Source organism: Lipotes vexillifer, unplaced genomic scaffold (assembly GCF_000442215.2).
Source record: "Lipotes vexillifer unplaced genomic scaffold, Lipotes_vexillifer_v1.1 scaffold1164, whole genome shotgun sequence".
In the NCBI taxonomy this organism is placed as follows: domain Eukaryota; kingdom Metazoa; phylum Chordata; class Mammalia; order Artiodactyla; family Lipotidae; genus Lipotes; species Lipotes vexillifer.
Window position 1 is genome coordinate 166,386 of NW_006788578.1, and position 20,807 is coordinate 187,192.

General features: G+C 36.5%; 1 pseudogene; it reads right to left on the minus strand.

Annotated features, from left to right (window-relative positions):
- Positions 1 to 20,573, minus strand: part of LOC103084243 (claudin domain-containing protein 1 pseudogene) — a 38,120-nt pseudogene extending 17,547 nt beyond the window's left edge.
- Positions 20,574 to 20,807: the final 234 nt, after the last annotated feature.

A 20,807-nucleotide genomic window follows, 5' to 3' on the forward strand; every position in this document is an offset into this window, starting at 1 on the left:
CGTGACACCTGCTAAGTTAAGAGTTGTTGACTCCTTCCTTGGGAATAAAGCAGCAACTAGCATGATCTGTAAAATTCATTGACAACTGAAATTTTGTGTACCACTGACCAGCTGAAGGGCTGGCTATTCTAAAGGACACAAGCAAAGAGAAGCAGAATCTCAGACCCTTCACAATGTGGTAAAAATCTGCTATATTGCCTGCCCACTTTACTGAAAATTCTTATCGTTTTTGTACAAAGAATTTTATTTTAATTAGAATCATACCAGATACCTAAAAAAAATTATATGACTGACAAAATACATATCATCATCTATTGGAACTCCTAAAATAAAACTGAAGGATTGGTGTATGATAAAAATCCTCCCCAAATTATTGAGAAAATATTTTCTCCAACAGAGAAGATACTTTAGCTGGCAAAACTTACATAGTGGCTTTATTTTCAAGAAAGCCTGGCATTGTACAAAAAATTTTTAAACATTTCATGGATTTAAATTTAATAGTTTTAAGTCACTATGTTATAAGCAGATAATTCTAGATTTCTATTGTAGGGAAGACTGTCATAATCATGTGGTGATAATAATTTATCCATATTTGGCAAGGTGCTCATCAATAATATATAAGAAATATTTACAAATTAAATATAAGATACTAGATAAATGCACTAGGGACTATTATCCATTCATTTCTCTTATTTTATTTTCCAAGTCCTATTCCTGTATCATTTTAGATAACCAGAAGATGTATCTAGACTTCCCTGGCTGAGCTAACAGTCCACTGTCCTTATACCTTTTCTTGGCTTTTAGTACGACGTAGTAAGAGTTAAAAGATGGACAAGTTTTAATCTTCTGAAAAAATAAGTCACATTTTCCTTAGTATATGTTGCAAGAAAACATGTCTATTCCATAGAACTTTGCATTTCTTTTTATCTTACAATGAGAAACATGTAAACCCCTATGGTTTCATTTTTGCTTTGATTCCCACCATGTTCAAAACAAAATTGAGTGTTCAAATATAGTAATCATTGCATCCAAATTCCTGGAAGAATTATCTCTCTCCTTTCCTGTCTACTTACCCTATATAATTATATAAGCACAGTGGCCTGAGTGCCATGATATTTAATAAAGGTTTGTTTTAAAAAGCAATAGAAAAATAAATGATAATTATATAATGTGATAAAGGTGTTAGCTAATGCTCTGGTGATAATCATATTGGAATATATAAATGTATCAAATCAACATGCTGTACATCTTAAACTTACACAATATTCTATGTCAATTATACCTCAATTAAAAAAATGAAAATCAATAAATATGTAAGTCACCTAAAGTCATTTGTGTAGTAGACATGGTGAAAATTCCACTCTCATCACTATTATTCCACATAGTATTGGAAGTCCTAGCCCCGGCAATCAGAGAAGAAAAAGAAATAAAAGGAATACAAATTGGAAAAGAAGACGTAAAACTGTAGCTGTTTGCAGATAACATGATACAATACATAGAAAATCCTAAAGATCCACCAGAAAACTACTAGAGCTAATCAATGAATTTGGTAAGGTGGCAGGATACAAAATTAATGCACAGAAATCTCTTGTTTTCTTATACACTAACACTGAAAGATCAGAAAGAGAAAGTGAGGAAACAATCCCATTTACCATTGCAACAAAAAGAATAGGAGTAAACCTACCTAAGGAGGCAAAAGACCTGTAGTTGGAAAACTATAAAACACTGATGAAAGAAATCAAACATAACACAAACAGATCGAGAGATATACCATGCTTCTGGATTGTAAGAATCAATATTGTGAAAATGACTATACTACCCAAAGCAATCTACAGACTCAGTGCAATCCCTATCAAATTACCAATGGCATATTTTTAAAGAATTAGAACAAAAAAGTTTACAGTTTTTATGGAAACGCAAAAGACCCCGAATAGCCAAAGCAACCTTGAGAAAGAAAAACAGAGCTGGAGGAATCAGGCTTCTGGACTTCAGACTATATGACAAAGCTACAGTAATCAAGACAGTATGGTACTGGCACAGAAAAAGAAATATAGATCAATAGAACAGGATAGAAAGCCCAGAGATAAACCCACACACCTATGGTCACCTAATCTATGAGAAAGGAGGCAAGACTATACAATGGAGAAAAGACAGCCTCTTCAATAAGTGGTTCTGAGAAAACTGGACAGCTACATGTAAAAGAATGAAATTAGAACACTCCCTAACACCATACACAAAAATAAACTCAAATGGATTAAAGACCTAAATGAAAGACCAGACACTATAAAACTCTTAGAGGAACACATAGGCATAACACTCTTTGACATGAATCACAGCAAGTTCTTTTATGACCCACCTCCTAGAGTAATGGATATAAAAACAAAAATAAGCAAATGGAAAAAAAAGAAAAAACAAACAAAAGTAAGCAAATGGGGCTTAATTAAAATTAAAAGCTTTTGCACAGCAAAGGAAACCATAAACAAGACAAAAAGACAACCCTCAGAATGGGAGAAAATATTTGCAAACAAAGAAATGGACAAAGGATTAATCTCCAAAATATACAAACAGCTCATGCAACTCAATATCAAAAAAACAAACCCAATCAAAAAATAGATGGAAGACCTAAGTAGACATTTCATCAGAGAAGATGTACAGATGGCCAAGAGGCACATGAAGAGATGCTCAACATCACTAATTATTAGAGAAATGCAAATCAAAACCACAATGAGGTATCACCTCACACAAGTCAGAATGGCCATCATCAAAATATCTACAAACAATAAATGCTGGAGAGGGTGCAGAGAAAAAGGAACACTCTTGCTTTGTTGGTGGGAATGTAAATTGGTACAGCCACTGTGGAGAACAGTATGAGGTTCCTTAAAAAACTAAAAATAGAACAACCACATGACCCAGCAATCCCACTGCTGGGCATATACCCTGAGAATACCATAACTCAAAAAAGTCACATGTACCCCAATGCTCATTGCAGCACTATTTACAATAGCCAGGGCATGGAAACAACCTAAATGTCCATCGACAGAGGAATGGATAAAGAAGATGTGGTACACATATATAATGGAATATTACTCAGCCATAAAAAGAAATGAAACTCGGTCACTTGTAGTGAGGTGGATGGACCTAGAGTCTGTCATACAGAGTGAAGTAAGTCAGAAAGAGAAAAACAAATACCGTGTGCTAACACATATATGTGGAATCTAAAAAATATATATATGTTCTAAAGGACCTAGGGGCAGGGCAGGAATAAAGACGCAGTCATAGAGAATGGACATGAGGACACGGGGAGGGGGAAGGGTAAGCTGGGACGGAGTGAGAGAATGGCATGGACTTTTATATACTACCAAATGTTAAATCAATAGCTAGTGGGAAGCAGCCGCATAGCACAGGGAGATCAGCTCCGTGCTTTGTGACCACCTAGAGGGGTGGGATAGAGAGGTTGGGAGGCAGATGCAAGAGGGAGGAGATATGGGGATATATGTATATGTATAGCTGATTCACTTTGTTATAAAGCAGAAACTAACACACCATTGTAAAGCAATTAAACTCAATAAAGATGTTTAAAAAAATAAATAGTGTTAAAAAATCTAATTCTAAGACCACAGGTCTCAAATACCAAAAAAAAACCCAAAAAACTAAAACCAGAGAATATACATGATCTATGATAAGTATAATTAGGAAAGCTGAATAAGAGTTGCCAAGCAAGGGATATTTAGAGTTTGAATGCAAATATAAGTGAACTAATAAGACAACTTTTCTGAAAAGTTAACTTTTCTATACATGGAAAATGTATAGAAATGGTTGTAATGCCATGATCGATTTTTATTTTCTCCAAACACATTTGTAGGTTTTCAGTACTTCCTGAATGATTTTCCCTCTCAAAATCTACACACAAAACTTGCCATGAAGAAGGACTAGGCAGTAAAAACAATTCTTTGCCCGAAAGATGCTTCTTAGTAAAGTGGAAGAGTAAACTTCTTACTAGACGGTTCCATTAATATATGTCTTGTGATGGCCTATGTTATCACAGCTTTAAAATCACTATTAATTTAGAGCATCCAAAATATATTACTGCTGTTTTTTATGGAACCAAATTATAGCTATACCCAACTTTTGTAATGTTAATAACCCAGTCTAATGCACCTTCACACTTATAAAGTCACATTGTGTTCAACTTCAAAATAATAAATCACATCAGAATATGAATATCATTTACTCCTTACAAATGAAAATATGTGATTTATATTGCCATGCTTTGAATATATGGGCAGGAAACTTCTATCAATCATCAATAAGCTATATTATTTAAGAGGTTTTTTTTGTTTTTTGTTCTTTGTTTTTTTTTTTTTTTGCAGTACGCGGGCCTCTCACCATTGTGGCCTCTCCCGTTGTGGAGCACAGGCACCGGACGCACAGGCCCAGCGGCCATGGCTCACGGGCCCAGCCGCTCCGCAGCACGTGGGATTCTCCCAGACCAGGGCACGAACTCGCGTCCCCTGCATCGGCAGGCGGACTCTCAACCACTGCGCCACCAGGGAAGCCACTTTAAGAGCTTTTTTATGGCAAATAATCTGAAAACGATTTGCTATTTTGGTTTTCCTATACAATGAAGACTTTGTATAGGAAATACAACCTATATTACACCAATATATCCATATTCTGGTATAACAGCCTTTATCTGTTGATTGCTTGATATTTGGAGTATATATGCCTCATAATAATTATCATTTCAATAGTATACCGAAAACTTCAGAAAAAGTAAAATAGAAGACTAGTGAACCTAGGAATAAATCATACTAACTGGTTAAGTTCTTTATAAGCTTCCCAGGCTTTCACATGCTTGGTCATTTGTCCATTTACATTTGGAAACAGTGAACTATATGGCTTCTGGGCCAAATCTGTTGCATCACCTGTTTTTGTAAATAAAGTTTTGTTGGAACATCGCCGTGCCCATTTGGTGACATTCTTATGTATGGCTGCTTTCTCACTACAATGGTAGAGTTGAGTAGTTGTGACAGAGACATATGGCCTTCAGAGTCTAAACTATTTACTCTCCACCCTTTTATAGAAAGTATTTGCTGACTCCCTATATAAAGGTTCTTGGGAATAGAGTCTACATTTTTTTCAGTGATAATTTTTTTAGGAATTTTTTTCTTAATTCCGGGAACAGAAGAAAGCTGTCATTGCCTTTCTATTTAATAAACATATTTTGGACAAGAAGACATTATTCCTGTCCTAGATAGTAGGGTGATAACTGGTTCTTTACCAGTTTTTATTATGTATCTGACATTATACCAAGATATTTACATGGATTAATTCTCACATTTTTGATTAGATATTGATATTATTAGGTAAAATTATTGTATTGATGGACCCAAGTATTGCCTCCTTTTCTGCTTTAACTTTGTAGTTTCCATCTATTTTGACTCTGGGCTAACCATGTGAATTGCTTTAGCAAAGTAACATTTGGCTAATTATGTCCTCATGCTCTTAAAACCCTGCCATTAGCATGAGGACTAATCCAGGCTGAGAGACCATGTGCAGCAGAGCTGAATAACCCAACTAACGCTCTCCTAGATCAGCCAATCCTCAGCTAACCTGCCAGCTGAGAATACATCCTGAATAAGTCATGTTGAGATCAGTCAAGTCCAGCACAGAACATCAGACCAGCCCAGACAACACACAGAGTCATGAGAAATAATAAATGATTATTGTTTTATGCTGCTAAGTTTTGGGGAGAGTTGTTACACAGCAAGAACTAACTGATGTGGTATTGTTTTATATCCCACTTTCCAGACAACTAAACTGAGGCAGCATTAGGTTACCTAATTTGATTAAGAATGTACAGATAGTTAGTGGAGAAGGCAGGATTAGTAACCAGTAATCAAATTCCAGAGCCTTTAAGAACCATTAAGATCCAGGTAAGCAGGGCTATATCTGAAATGGCCAGGTGTGAGGACTCCTTCCTATTTCTTACTGGCAAAATGTGATTGGAGAAGATTAGACAGCATCCTATTACCCCCTCATCTGTGAGAGTCAGTAGTGCAGGGACTAGACAAGTAATAGCATTGTCTGACGGAGAGGCTGACTGACAAAGCAGTATGTTCCATGCTTGCAGTAGTAATAAACTTCCTGAAACAGTCCGTAAAGCTCAGTAGCCAAAGGGGACAAGTAGATGAGCCACATGGAGATGCAGCAGATGTCCAAGAGAGGTGCTGGAGCTAATAAATCAAAAGTAGACACTTGGTGCTGAGAAACTTACACAGATAGTTTTCTGAACAGAAACTCACCAACAGATTTCACAAATATTTCGAGTAAAAACACGTACCTTAATACATGCAATATGAAATAATAGGCAGGAGACAGAGTACAGAAAGATTTCCTTACTATTTTCTTTATGATTGCCAGGGCATGTTTTCATTGCCTATGTGAAGTAAAGTTTTCTTTGTGTTTTTGTTTTTGTTTTTGGTATATTGGAAATTCTGTGGAAAGTGGGTACAATGGTGGGGAATGAGAAGAGAGGTTCAAACTGCAGAAACAGAGGGGAGAAAACAATAAACAAAGCTAAAGAGACATCCGTGGCCTACTTCCTAAGTAGAATCAAACAATGAACCTTGCACAGTGTAGTTACTTCTTTGTGGATCTAACAGGAAGTTAAAACCTAGATTTTGTTTACATTTAACAATATCTGCTGAAAATAACTAATTTATTTTTTTTAATATTTATTTATTTAATTTATTTATTCAGCTGTGCCGGGTCTTAGATGCAGCACGCAGGATCTTTTAGTTGTGGTATGCGGGATCTAGTTCCCTGACCAGGGATTGAACCCAGGCATCCTGCATTGGGAGTGTGGAGTCTTAGCCACTAGACCACCAGGGAAGTCCCAGAACTAATTTATTTTTAGTAGTGAAAAAAAAAAAAAAAAAAAAAATGGAGGCACTTCAAATGTCCACTGACTAAAAATTGAATAAATAAAAAAGTGTGATATTTGTACAATGGAATAATATTCAGCAGTGAAAATAAAGTTAACTCTATCATCTAGATGAATGTCACAAGTTATATTAAGTAAACAAAGTAGACAGCAAAATGAATGAATTTATAAAATTCATTTATAAAAAAGTTAATAAACACATAAAATTAAATTTTGTTGATTAGGGATACAGACATAGGTGATAAAGCTATCAAAAAAAAAAAAAAAGAGGAATGGGCTACCTCTGGATGTGGAATAAAGGAGTTGCTATTTGGGAGAGGCACTTGGTGGCTTTCAAATGCAGTGATCATTAGTTTCTATTGGGGAAAAAATGTACCCATGTTTATGTTTAAGTACTATGTATACCTTACATGTAAGCTACGTATAGTGTAGAATCCACATATAATAACTCTAAGATAGTGTTCCCTCAACAGATTGATTAGTACATTTATTTCCATAATAAACTGAAATTTTCCTTAGTTCATATAAAATGGTGTCATTGCCCTTCTTATGTGAGTGACAATGGAAGTAGGACACTTCATACATTTTAAGAAATTACCTATAAAAACAATCTTTGGTCCACAAATACTAAACTGAAGGTACATTAGGATATAAGTCCATTTTGATTCTTGCATATCAAGCACATCATAGTAATTTAGTTTTCTTTGAGACATCTTGAAAATGAAAGTGACAGAATATTGAATTAAGAAGAGCAAAGAACATGAGACAGTCCATTAGCAGGTTCAGTATGCATAAAAAAAATGGAAATGCTTCCAGTAAAATAGCTGGGTTTTACATCCTAATAAACTTATGACAAGGGTCCTTCATTGCCTTCAAAAACTGCAAAACTCTGTCTCCCTGGGCAGTGGAGAGTCCAGCTCTGAGGGTCACTGGGAGGTGACAGAAATAGCTGCACAAATAACGGAGTTTGTACTTGCTCCCAAACTGCTAAAAACACTGGATATGGATTAAATTTTCATGATAAATTTTCCTCCCCTTTTTTCCTGTGTCTTTTTGGTCTTTACTGTTCTTCTTTCAAAAGCATAAAGAAAAGACCACATATACATACTCCCACAGTCCCACATGTGAGGAGACTGTGCAAAAGTACTGGCGCATTCAGAGATGAGCACAGGTCTTGTCAGGCCCTGGAAGTTGAACCAGACCGCTTGACAAATCTGATAGAAACGCGTCCTTGCCCGCAATGCAATTTCTATGGAATTTGTGACTGCTTTCTGGAAAAGTCCAGTGTCTTTTGAGAGGAGAGGAGATGTCTCTAATAAGAAAGATTTAGTTGGGATAGGCTGAGGACCAAAAGGCTGGGGCCAGGATTCTGAGAGCCCCAAGCATTCCCACACTATCTTAAAATTCCTTCCAGCTTCAATTTTGAAATCAGAAGGTGGAGGAGGAAAGGGTACTTTGGAGGGCAGAAGGGTAGTTTATGATGTTTCTCTTCTGATGGATTGCCTGTTCTCCGCTACAGCAACTGAGAGAGACAGCAAGGTTACAAGGAACATAAAGCAAAGGAGAGCACTGGCATTTCCTGAATTCTACACAGGTCCTGCAACTTTGATACATGACTGCCCTGCCGGCACAAGGCCATCAGTTCTCTATGCAGCACCATGGGGAGTGGACTATGCAATTTGTATCATTATAGTTATCGTTATTACATCAAGCTGAACAACATTTTCAGCTCTGTGAACTAGAGGGAGGAGAAACACCAGAGGGGTTGGATTCAGACTGACGAAGGAGTGGAGAGGGAGAGGTTGGGAAATTCCTTTTATTCTCTTTTCTGCTGGTTTCCAGTTCTTGACAATGGAGTGCATATCTGGGCCGTAATCTAATAGATTCTGATTCAGTGTCAAGAGGGCCAAGGAATCTATTTTTTATAAGCACCCCCAGGTAATGCTGAGGACATTTTTTAAATGGTACAAGACTGGATATATCATGAGATTAAATCCCCCCAAAACATCTATCTGTTTACTCTGAGAAGCCTGATGTATATTGGTTAAACCTTCGGATTTTGTGAGATGACTGGTTATACGCTCCTTGAGTGACAGGACTTTGCTTGGTTCCCCTGCCCCTAGAAGAGTGTTTAACATAAGGTAGGCATCAATCAATAAACATAAGATTTACTGAATGAGGGTATGCATACTCTGAGTCAACATTATGGTTACACTTTAGATGCTCTTGGACATTAGCTTCTCCATGTGGCACCTATTTGGGAAGCTGGAGGAACAATGTATTCCTGTAATGTCATGATAAATGTTTAAAGGAGGCTTAAGCCTTAACCTAAATTTCTCACTCATTTGCTCGATGGTCTTAGATTGTGATTTAAGAAAACATATATTTAACGTTGCATTTCCTAGTAGTAAAATAAAGCCCCTGCTTCTCTCTTTAGAGCACAGATCCTATTGACAGTGGCTTTATGACATATCTTCCCCAGTAACTGGGGCTAAATTTTAGTTTAGGACATGAGTTTTAGATCAAAACCATCTGTCTTCTGTGCATTGCTGAGTTTTCCTGTTCTATAAAAAGAATGAATATTATTAGTAAAATGGAGATTGCAGTTAAATTTTGGAAAATAAAAATCTCTGAATTGGTAAAAGACAAACTATAATATAAAAGACAAACTATAAAGAACACTATAAATATTTAAACTTTTGGACTTGGGCTGAGTCAGTTTAAGCTGACTACCCTCAATATGGGAACAGTCTTTCCTAAGCCACTGACTTGCATGTCAGCATGTCATGTCTTTTTTTGTTTTTCCCAGTAACATTTTAAGCAGTCCTATTGAGGACTCCAGAGGGAGTATTAAGATATATGTATAATGGGGAATTTCAACAACAACAAAAATATGTCATTTGAAAACATCTGCCATATGATTTTGAAAATTCAAATGAAACAAACCTCTAAAAACATTATAACCTTAGGTAACTTGAAAATACATAATTTGAACTTGTTTTGCTGGATAAATGAATGGAGATGAATTAATTTCAAAATTGAATTTTCTTATTTAGGTAGATGAATTCAAAGGACAAAATTTAACTAGAATATTGACATTATGGAAATGCTAATGATATGTGCTACAAGCTTAGAAGAACATCCAAACAGTCATAGCACAGTCAATTAGGTAAAAGTTGAAAGCTGCAGCCACAGTGCCAGAAGAGATTTAATGTAAATTTTATTTAAAAAAATTTTTGTACATTTTATATACATATATATATATATATAAATAATATCAAATTGTAATTGATTCATGGATAATAATTCAAAGAAAGGATGTAGAGCCTTGAGCTTCTTACAAAGGGAAATTTTAATTGCTAATAACATAGAGGCATTAGGGAGGGTAAATATAGTTTTGCTCCACTTATAACTGTAGTTGAATGAAATGCTAGAGGAAATTCACTGACATTTTTAATTGTTTGGTTTTTGCCTTTTGATGTTTTGTTGATTTGTTTGTTTTCTTTGTCTACTTCCTAGAAAATTGCTAAAGCTGGTATTTGTTCTTGTATGGGGAGACCAGGCTTCTCCCAGTTGGGACAATCTGAAATGTGTGTTCTTTGTGAATAATCAAGCCTAACATTGTGCTGAATAGTCAGTGAGTCTTTGATGGTGCTTTGCTCAGTCTGTTTCTTAGCAAAAACTGAAATTGTTTCAATCCATGGAATGAAATGTTAATTTAAATTGTTTCCCAGGAAATGAAAATAACTTCTTCCTATATAGTTTGTAACAGTGGTTGTCCTTTGATGGATGGAATTGTAGCTACATTGTTTTCCTTCCTTTACATTTTTCCACACATATGTACACATGCACATACATATTTCTCTGTAATTAATATATATTTCCCTTTTAAAAAGAAATAGCTTTTTAATTTTTATTGGAGTAGAGTTGATTTATAATGTTGTGTTAGTTTCAGGTGTACAGCAAAGTGAATCATATATATATATATTTATATATTCTTTATTAGATTCTTTTTCCATATAGATTATTACAGGATATTGAGTATAGTTCCCTGTGCTATACAGTAGGTCCTTGCAGTTTATCTATTTTATATATAGTAGTGCATATATATTAATCCCAATCTCCTAATTTATCACCTCCCCCACCACGTTTCCCCTTTGGTAACTATAAGTTTTTTTTCGAGACCTGTGAGTCTGTTTCTGTTTTGTAAATAAATTCATTTGTATCATTTTTTGTATTAGATTCCACATATAAGTGGTATCGTATGATATTTGTCTTTGACTTACTTCACTTAGTATGATAATCTCTAAGTCCATCCATGTTGCTGCAAATGGCATTATTTCATTCTTTTTTATGACTGAATAATATTCCATTGTATATATGTACCACATCTTCTTTATCCATTCCTCTGTTGATAAATATTTAGATTGTTTCCAAGGAAATAACTTTTTTTTAAAAGCAAAAGAATGAGAAATAATCTCATTATACAGAATTATATGATAAAATGGCTTTCATTAAAACAGTATTCTATCTAGATATGTTGTGAATATTCTTGGCAACTTTTATTGAAATAAAAGTTTATTCATGTATTTAAGAAATACTTATTTAGCTTCTATCAAGTGCCAGGTACTGGTTCGAAGTGCTGGGATATAAGCAATGAACAAAGGGAAGTTCCTGACATCATGGAGCTCATGTTGTCATGGATGATAGACAATAAATTATGTAATATGTTCAGGGATGACAAATGCTATGAAAAAAATCTAAGAAAATAGGGTGAGGAGATGGAGAGTGATATAGAAGGTGCTATTTTGTATAGGTTGGGCAGGAAGTAATGAAAGTATCTGAATAGATACAGGGACATTTCAGCAGAAACCTACTTAAAGTGGGTGAGCTAAGGAAATATCTCTGAGAAGAACTTCATAGGCAGAGGACGTGTAAGTCCAGAGGCACTGAGTGAAAGCATGCTTGGCATTTTTAACATCAAAGAGGCCAAGGTGGATGGGGTGGACTTTGAGAAGGAAAGTAGCACAGAATATAAAGTCAAACAGGGTGGTAGAAGGTCAGATTATATGGAGGTCTGATGGCCATCGGGTTCTGAGTGAGATGAAAAGTTGTTGGAGGTTTTGAGCAGACATGATGTTCTATTTCATAATTAACAGGATCATGCTGGCTACTGTGTGGACAGTAGGTGATAGCAGGAAAGAAGTGGAAGCCAAGAAGCCAGTAGGGAGCCAATGAGCAGTTCAAGTGAGGGATGATCTTGCTTTCTGGGTTTCTGGCTGAGTAGTTCTTGGGTACATAGAAGTCCTCAGCTTTTCTGAATGTTTTGTGTCTCATGAGATTTCTTCTGTGGCCTGAATTAAAGTCTCATTTGGTTACTATCCAAAGCAGCTATGAACAAAGCTGCCTACCCTGGCTTGAAATTATCTCCAACTTATTGCCTATGATGGGAAAAACCATTATAAAATTTGACAAAAAATAATTTTTCAATTTTATTTCCATCATTTTGCATATAATTCAGGCTTATCAAAGAATCATTTAGAGAGAAAGAATATTAGCATTTAAATGATTTATGTTAAAGTGTATTATACCTATTTAGGTCTAAGATTGATTTTTATTCTTATGATGTGGGAGAGAAGAGAACAAAAGGTCTTAGATTATGAATTTGGAATTTTTGAATCTTTTCTGTGCAGGAGGCAGTGTTACTTATATGCAAGGGTCAAGTGAGTCCAGAAAACTAATGCAGAAAGAAGGACTTAGCCTCCAGGAAAATTTATATCTAATTTTGAATCTCTCATGGCAGCATTAAAAAAGAGAAATGAAAACAAAGAGTGGAAAAGGGGAGATTAGATAGCAGAGTAGATTGTTTACTTTCCTTTGCCTCCTGGATTTTCATTTTTTCTTTTATCTCTGCAGCCTTGAGGATTTATTGGCACCCATTTCATTTGTCTTTCTCCAGGTTTAAAATTGAGGTGATGAGATGGAATATTACCTGTGTGCTTCGGAACATCCATGAGTGACATGTGATAGTTGCCTGGGAAACTAGAGATGAAATTTTATAGGCCTTTGAAATGCTTTACATTTGAGAATTAAGCTCAGCTGAAGTTTAAACAGCATACTGACGGTGAGTATTGATCTCTCACATTATCTGTTAGGATATTTGAGGTGCAGATAACAGAAAAACCCCAACTCCAAGGGGTTTAACCAACAAAGAAATGTATTATCTAATATAACTGGAAGTACAGAGGTAGAATGAGCTCCAAGTGTGTTGTAATGAGAAGCCTAATTTAATCGAGGATCCAGCTCCTTTTCGTCTTTCTCCTCTGTTGTACTCAGCTACCTCCTAGGGCTGGTTGTCCTTATGGTTTCAAGATGGCTGCCAGTGACATCCTGAGCAACATTAATTCTTATTAACTGCCAGCAGGAGAGGAAAGGGGAGCTTTCTCCCTTAAACCTAGAAAATATTCCTTTTCTTCAATCTGATTGGGAAAACTTAATTCACATGTCTACCTCTAGAGTAAGGAAGGCCATGATCTAACTGGCACAAACAAATCAAAATCCTCCTTGAGGACTAGATATATTGTGAATCTCTGGGTTAAAAGGGCTTCTACTAGGAAGAAAAAAGGGGGAACTGGGAATTAGGCATTGTATATATCATACAATGGAGAGGCAAGAGTTAACAACAGATTCTACACTGGAAAAACCGTTCAAGGAATGGAATCTGCCCCAAATTTTGTTATTCTGTCCCTTGTCATCAACGCCGTGGACATGTATCTCCCTCACTATGGATGAAAAGAGAAGGGGAGGGAGTTCTGGTGAGTCCAGAGTTTCTCCTTTCTACAGTATTTTGAAGCACTTCATTAAAGAACTTAGTTATTTTAAAACATAAGTGATTCTAAGGCCTTTGTTCAGTATCCAAAGCTTAAAATCAATGAATACTTGGGATGCTATAATAGTGGTTTGTTGCTTACAATTTCCTGTATTCTGAATTCTTTATTTAAGATACCGGTAATAATTTATTTCAGCATCTTTATTAGCTGTATCTATAGATATGAATATTAGTAAGCAATTAAACAAGGCTTTTGAGACATTTTCCCTTTTATTTTGGAATCATGAAATTTTCTTTGTTAAAAATAATTTTAGCATATTAGAACCCAACCATGCAGCAGCAGATATATGACAAACTTGCTTTTTTGCAATTTATTTATAAATAATTTATTTATGTGTTAATTTTCTATTGCTGTGTAAAAATTACTGTGAGCTTAGTGGCTTAAAGAAATGCAAATTTATTATCTTACAGTTCCTGTATGTCAAAAGTCTGGGCACGGTGTAGCTAAGGTTCTCTGCTCAGGGTTTCACACGGTTATAATCAAGGCTGCCACCAAGGGTTGGTCACACTGTCATTCTCGTCTGAGGCTCCATGTCCTCTTTCACACTCATTAAGCTTGTTGGCAGAATTCAGTTCCTTGTAGTTGTAGGAATGTCCCCATTTTTAAATAATGTTGCCAGGGATCCCTCTTGGCTCTTAGAGGTCACTCACAGTTCTTTACTAGTGTTTCCTTTTTTCCAGACCAACAGGAGCATGTCCGACTTTGAGTCTCTGATTTCCTATGTCTCTAGACACAGATCTAAGGGTGCATGTGATTAGGTCAGGCCCGCCTGATAATCTATCTTAAAGTCAGTTGACGGGGGATTGTAATTTGATGTGAAGAATCCCTTCACAGTAGCACCTAGAATTGACGACCTGGGAGAAAGTATGTGCACACCAGGGAGCTTCCAAACGTAAAGGCTGGGCTTCCACCCCTCAGTGGAAGATCCAAATATTGTTTGCTCGGGTCTCATGTGTTGGACACTAAATACTTCAGAAGAACTATTCTTCTCTCCCTCTCCTCTCCTTTCCCTCTAGCTAGATACAAATCAGTTGAATTTCTCCCCTACAGGAAAAAATATATAAAGAATTACCTCTGTAGGTTGCAAGGGCAGGATGAGAAGGAAGATGAAGATAATGAAAAAATAGTATTATGTCTGAAGAAAATAGGGAAAAATATAATTGAGGAGAAGATGTAAGAAGGAACAAAGAACAACCCAAAAAGCAGGCATCCATGAGAGAGAGTTGGTGTCAGGGTTCTATGGGTTTGAGATAAAGTTAGAACAAAAGAAATCATTATATGAGTATGAAAAGATGGAAAAAACAAGGCAGAGACATTAGAGTGCAAAGTAATAATAATGATGGCATTTGTGGCCATGGATTTGCTTTGAACAAGGCACTCTGCTTCTTTTTCCTAAATAATTTCCTGTGGTGAAGGAAGGCTGATGGCAGCAAATATTTGTGTATATATCTTGATCTTGTTAACAGTATTTCTCAACACTCACTTTGTTATGGTCTGGCTGCTGCTTTGAGGAGCCAGACAAAGCAGATACTATTACACTTAATAAACACATATGAAGGCCAAAAACATAGCTACAAATGAAAGAAGTTTAAAATAACCCAAGGTGGTCTTGTAGTCTCCTTGCAACAAACTGTTTGGACAAGAAAATGAGAATATATATAACCCAGTGTGTTTCTTTCTCCTTTTTCTTTTTCAAAATACTAACAAGGATGAATATAATTTGAAAACAACTTCATAAATCCATTTTCCCTAGAGCACCGTAAAGAAATATTCCATGTGAGTACCAACTGGTTCCTAGTTACTAAATCAGAAGTGATCAAATAAAGTTAATGATAGAGGGTTGGCTAAGCTGAGACTTTCAGTAGCATGTGTGTGTGTGTGTGTGTGTGTGTGTGTGGGTGGGTGTGTGTAAAATCCAGTACAGATGTATTGCAAATATCTATCCTTTAAACATGCCATATGCATCTCTTTTAAAATAAATCGTGAACTATTGCAGAATTAGTTTCATTTTAGGAAGGAGCATATATCACAAATGCAGGAGACTTTGTTTTGGCTTCTGACTTTTTGATGCTCCTGAATCTTCAGGTTCTTAGCTCCATAAAAGAAGGGCCTAGGCAGACGTTGAGAGTTCCTATGACACCATCAGTCAGTAGCAAACAAGTGAGTATGCCAGGCTGCTCCTAATGTCCTCTATGAAGATTCACCTTTCTCTTTGACTGGACCTTGTTGCCATGGGGTTATGCAGTTGACTCATTTTCATTTTGTTGGGGGAATTGTGAGAGTGCTATAAAGAAGGGAGATGAATTGGAAGAAACAGCTCTCTCTTTCCTTCTCTGCCAACAAGCTTTAGAGCATAGCAGAGGGATGATTCAGAATCCAACATTCTTGTGACTCTGATGCCCATTCTAATTAGATGACTACTTGTTTGGGCTTTGTAAGACATCTCTCACAAGAATGAAGAGGAGTTTTTCTGAGAATAAAGGCAGAGATATATTTGCAGGATTGTTAATAACAGCTGCCAAAGACAGCAATGATGCCAAGATTATTAGCCTAAAAGGAAGACACAATTTAGCCTAATTTTTTGGAATTAATTTACTAACTAAATCACCAACATTGACCTCAGGTATGTGCACCTACTTTTACCCCTGGCTTCTAGATCTGACTCCTTGTGTATGAGTTACCGTTCATGGACTACCAGGCATCATTTTTCTCATCAAGTCCTCAGATAAAAGAAATGCCAGTGTTCCATTCCCCATATTTTTCAGGTTTAAGTGTTTGTTACTAAAGTACCAGAAAGCAATGACACTTTGTGGCTTTTGGGATACATATGGCTTTTCAAAACGCAGTTTATGAAGGCTTCCCTGGTGGCGCAGTGGTTGAGAGTCCGCCTGCGGATGTAGCAGACACGGGTTCGTGCCCCGGTCTGGGAGGATCTCGCGTGCCGCGGAGCGGCTGGGCCCGTGAGCCATGGCCGCTGGGCCGGCGCTTCCGGAGCCTGTGCTCCGCACCCGGAGAGGCCACAACAGTGAGAGGCCCGCATACCGAAAAAAAAAAAAAAAAAATGTAGTTCATGAAAACTTCCAATTTCTGAAGTAGTGATATTTTTCATCACAGGGGATCAGTAGTCCTATGATTCTTTGGTTCAGGAAAGCTTGCCATATCATTTTGCAAATTATGACTACAAAATACTGAAGGCAATCTTGTCAAGAGGATGTGTTCTTTCTGTTACTTGAACTTTATTTTGGTTGGGTCTTAGCTCTAATGAAGACTGGCCTGGGTGATTCTGGTTTGAAAAGGTCACAGGTATACCAAAGTCTGTATAAGTATTTTCATCTTATTATGTCTCTACCACACAGCTGCTATTGAATTTTCCTGGGAGAATGTACTAGGAGGGCCAAGATCCTTGTACCAGATTATTGATAGCAGTTCTTAATATATATAGCTCTTGGGGAAAGAAAGTGATTTAATTCATAGTAGTATTCACTAATGCATAAGTAGAATCAAAATTAGCTGCTTATAATTTGTTAAGAAATCAGAATTTCACTTGGGAGTAAAAATTACTTCAAATATAAAATAATAATGCTATCATTATGCATCCTTTTTTGAAAATTTGTGAACATTAATGACAATGATGTTTCTGGAGAAAGTTCTTATGAGTGACATTTTTGCTTGTTGCTTTATCTTCATTTGATAAACCAAGTTGCTAAGTCCATATTAATGGGTTAAACTGATTTTTTAAATTACATTTGGAATGCAAGAGTAAATTAAGAATTTATTAAATTAATTGGGTTATTTTATTCAAATGCTTCCAGGGTGATTATCATGATACCTAAGTAATCAGACTCAATCTAAATAAATTAATTCAATAAAATATTAGCCTAGTTTGTGCCTTAATGGAATCATTTCATTAATACTGTCAGGAATGAGGAGAAAAGTTTCCAGGCATTTTAAAGAGCACCAGCAGCATAAATGTGGTCAATGCATTATAGCTGGCAGTGGAATCGACCAAGTTAAGGAAACTATGTTACTGATTAGAAAAGGCCTGATGATATTACTCCTCCATTTTACTGAGAAATTTAAGGCTCCCCATAAGCCTCCCCACAAGGCTCCCCATACTCATCATCCAACTTTTTCAATTCTAAAACCACTCTATAGCTTCTCCCTCTTTTCCATTTTACAATCTCTGAGAAAGAAAGAATCTTTTTTAACCAAGGCCGATCCTTCTGCTTGTGCTCTAATCCTACTCATTGTTCTGTCTTCTCTAGAGCTTTGATTTATCAAATATGTCCTATAAAATTACTTATCTATCTACATATATTTCTTTAATTTTTCATTTCCAACTACTTTCTTTCCCTCTGCCTGAAAATATACTTGGGATAAGCAACAAACAACCCCCTGAGAAAAAGAAACAAAAATACAAACACACTTCTCTGATTATTGCTGCCCCCAAACTTCTTACTGTTTTGTCACTTTCTTTCCATTTCCTTTTAGCAATCTTAGAAAATGAATTTACCCTTGGTGCCTTATCTTCCATATAGCTGACTTATTTTGTATACTTAGGATTCTGTACCTAATGAAACTGGGGTCTCAAAGATCACTAAACAATTCTAACTAACATATTTATTTCATTCCTCTTCTATTCTGATTTCCAAGGTTGAAGTTTTTCTTGAAATATTTTCCTGGCCAGTGTTCATCATTTGCCTCCTAAATTTCTTTTTTTTTTTTTTTTTTCTCTTCTCATTTTTTATTTTTTAAGAAAGATTTAGGATTTTGTAAGAAATTACTGTTACATTTTTTAAAAATCTGTCAAGTACTGCAGTAATGGAATAAATAAATAAGATTTTTAAAGTTCAGTGTTTATAGACATATGTATAAAATAATGACTGAGTTAGAAGACATTAAACAATGTTGATACACACCAGAAAGGGATTAGGCAAGGAAAGGCACATCATTTCATCACAAGAAATAAAGACCATAGTTGGAAGTTAATGACCAGCCAAAGCTTTAGGTCTTGTGGTTGTTTTCATAGCTCCAGGGGGTCATTATGGTGGAACCTTCTTTATGGTACTTAGCTGAAATAAATAGATGGCAGTTGGAGAATTTTACTCTGGGACCCCAATGTAGTGTTAAAAAGAAAGCACTGTTTTAATAAGCCTGGTGTATGAGGAGGGAAGGAACAAAAGTCCAAAATGGTTTGGTGATACTGAAAATCCTATTGACATATTAAGGAGAGTTAAAAAAAAAAAAAAAAGTAAAATAAGGTTAATCCTCTTGTCTAACTGAACTGGAATTCATGCAGTTACAAAGTTAAAATTCCATGTAAACACTTCCTTTCTTGTAAACAGACACAGTATAGGTAAACAACTACTATATTTCACCTCAGATGAAGCTATATGCCAATATTTTGGGAAAAAGATCTTAGGTAATTTCCTTTTTAGATAGCCTAAGTCCTTGAAAATAGTACTAATACCTCTGGCTGACTGGCTATCTACAAGAGCAAAGTGAATAGAAGTTTTGACGATGATAAGAGGTTTCCCAAAGAAACTAGAGTTTCCAGTTAAACACATACAGTTACTATACTGAGAAGTCCAACAGACATCAGAAGAACTTGCTTTGGGTCAATCCCTCACTACCAATTTTCTTTGACAAATTTGTGCCAAGAGTCTACCCATTTTTTTCTGTCTGGACTCTGAACCTAGATTAGTTTGTCTGATAAATGGACTCACTCAGGTTCCATATACATTTTAGCAGTATTAAGAAACCATCTGTGTGAATAAATAAAATGAATTTTCAGGATGAAATGGTATACACACACACACACACACACACACACACACACACACACACACAACACACACACACACACACACCACAAAGTTAAAAACAATTGCGGGGGGAGATAAGGGAAAATATTAATGTAAAAAAATCATAAAAGTGACAATTGTAAAGCAAGCAGATTCCCACTCGTGCCACACAATATGCCTTCATTAAGGTGTACGCTTTCCGGTTGGTATGAGGGGCCCAGACGAAGAGAGCAGAAGCCATGATCTGTAAGGGAGCTGAAACGCAAGCCAGGCAAAAGGACCATCCGAATTCGCCAGACACATTCTCAGGCAGCTCTAATTTCAGGTGGAGTAGTTCAGTTCCAGGAACGTAGAAACTCACTGAGCCCAGGATACACAGACCCACAAGGAGATGGAGAATGCCTGTGGCAATGGTGGGGGTACAAGCTTCGGCAGATACAAGCACAAAGTCCAGTCAAAGCCTCAGGGCACATCAAACCTAGACTAACAAAAGATGGAAGGAACTGGCAACGCCAAATATAGGTCCAAAGAAGATCAATGCCACCGTTCTAGTTTCCAGGATCAACAAATTTCTCCATGAACTGCTCATTTAGCATGAAACTCATGCATTTTGTGACCATATCAAATGACTCTGTCCTTTCAGGTGGGCTGTACTAGTATGTATTTTGGGGTATAGTGATACACCGTCTCCACAATCCCACTGTGCCATTATATCGGAAAAGTGCATCATTATGTCTTTTCATCTGCCTCATCACTAGCAAAGTCATTTCAGATGCTTTTGTTCAAATCACTGGAATTTTCTTGAACCGGACTTCGATATTCATACCAGAAGTCTGTGCCAATTGCGGCTGTCACGTAGATGGTAGAAGTGAGACTAAGCACACAAGCAATTACAAATGCCGTAGCAAAACGGTTATCCATTCTGGCATTCAGACTGCTGGCCCATCCTCCTGCTTCACCAACTTCACCCTCAAGCTCAAACCGCAGCACCCTGCTCTCCCCGTGCCCCCTCTGGCACACTTCCCTGCAGAGCCCACCCCCTGCACTCCAGTGCCTCTGCCTTGGCCCTCACCCTGGCTGGGCCTGGCCCAGGTCTGCCTCCTAAATTTCTTTTTTATTTTATTTTATTTTATTTTATTCTATTCTATTCTGTTCTGTTTTTTTAAA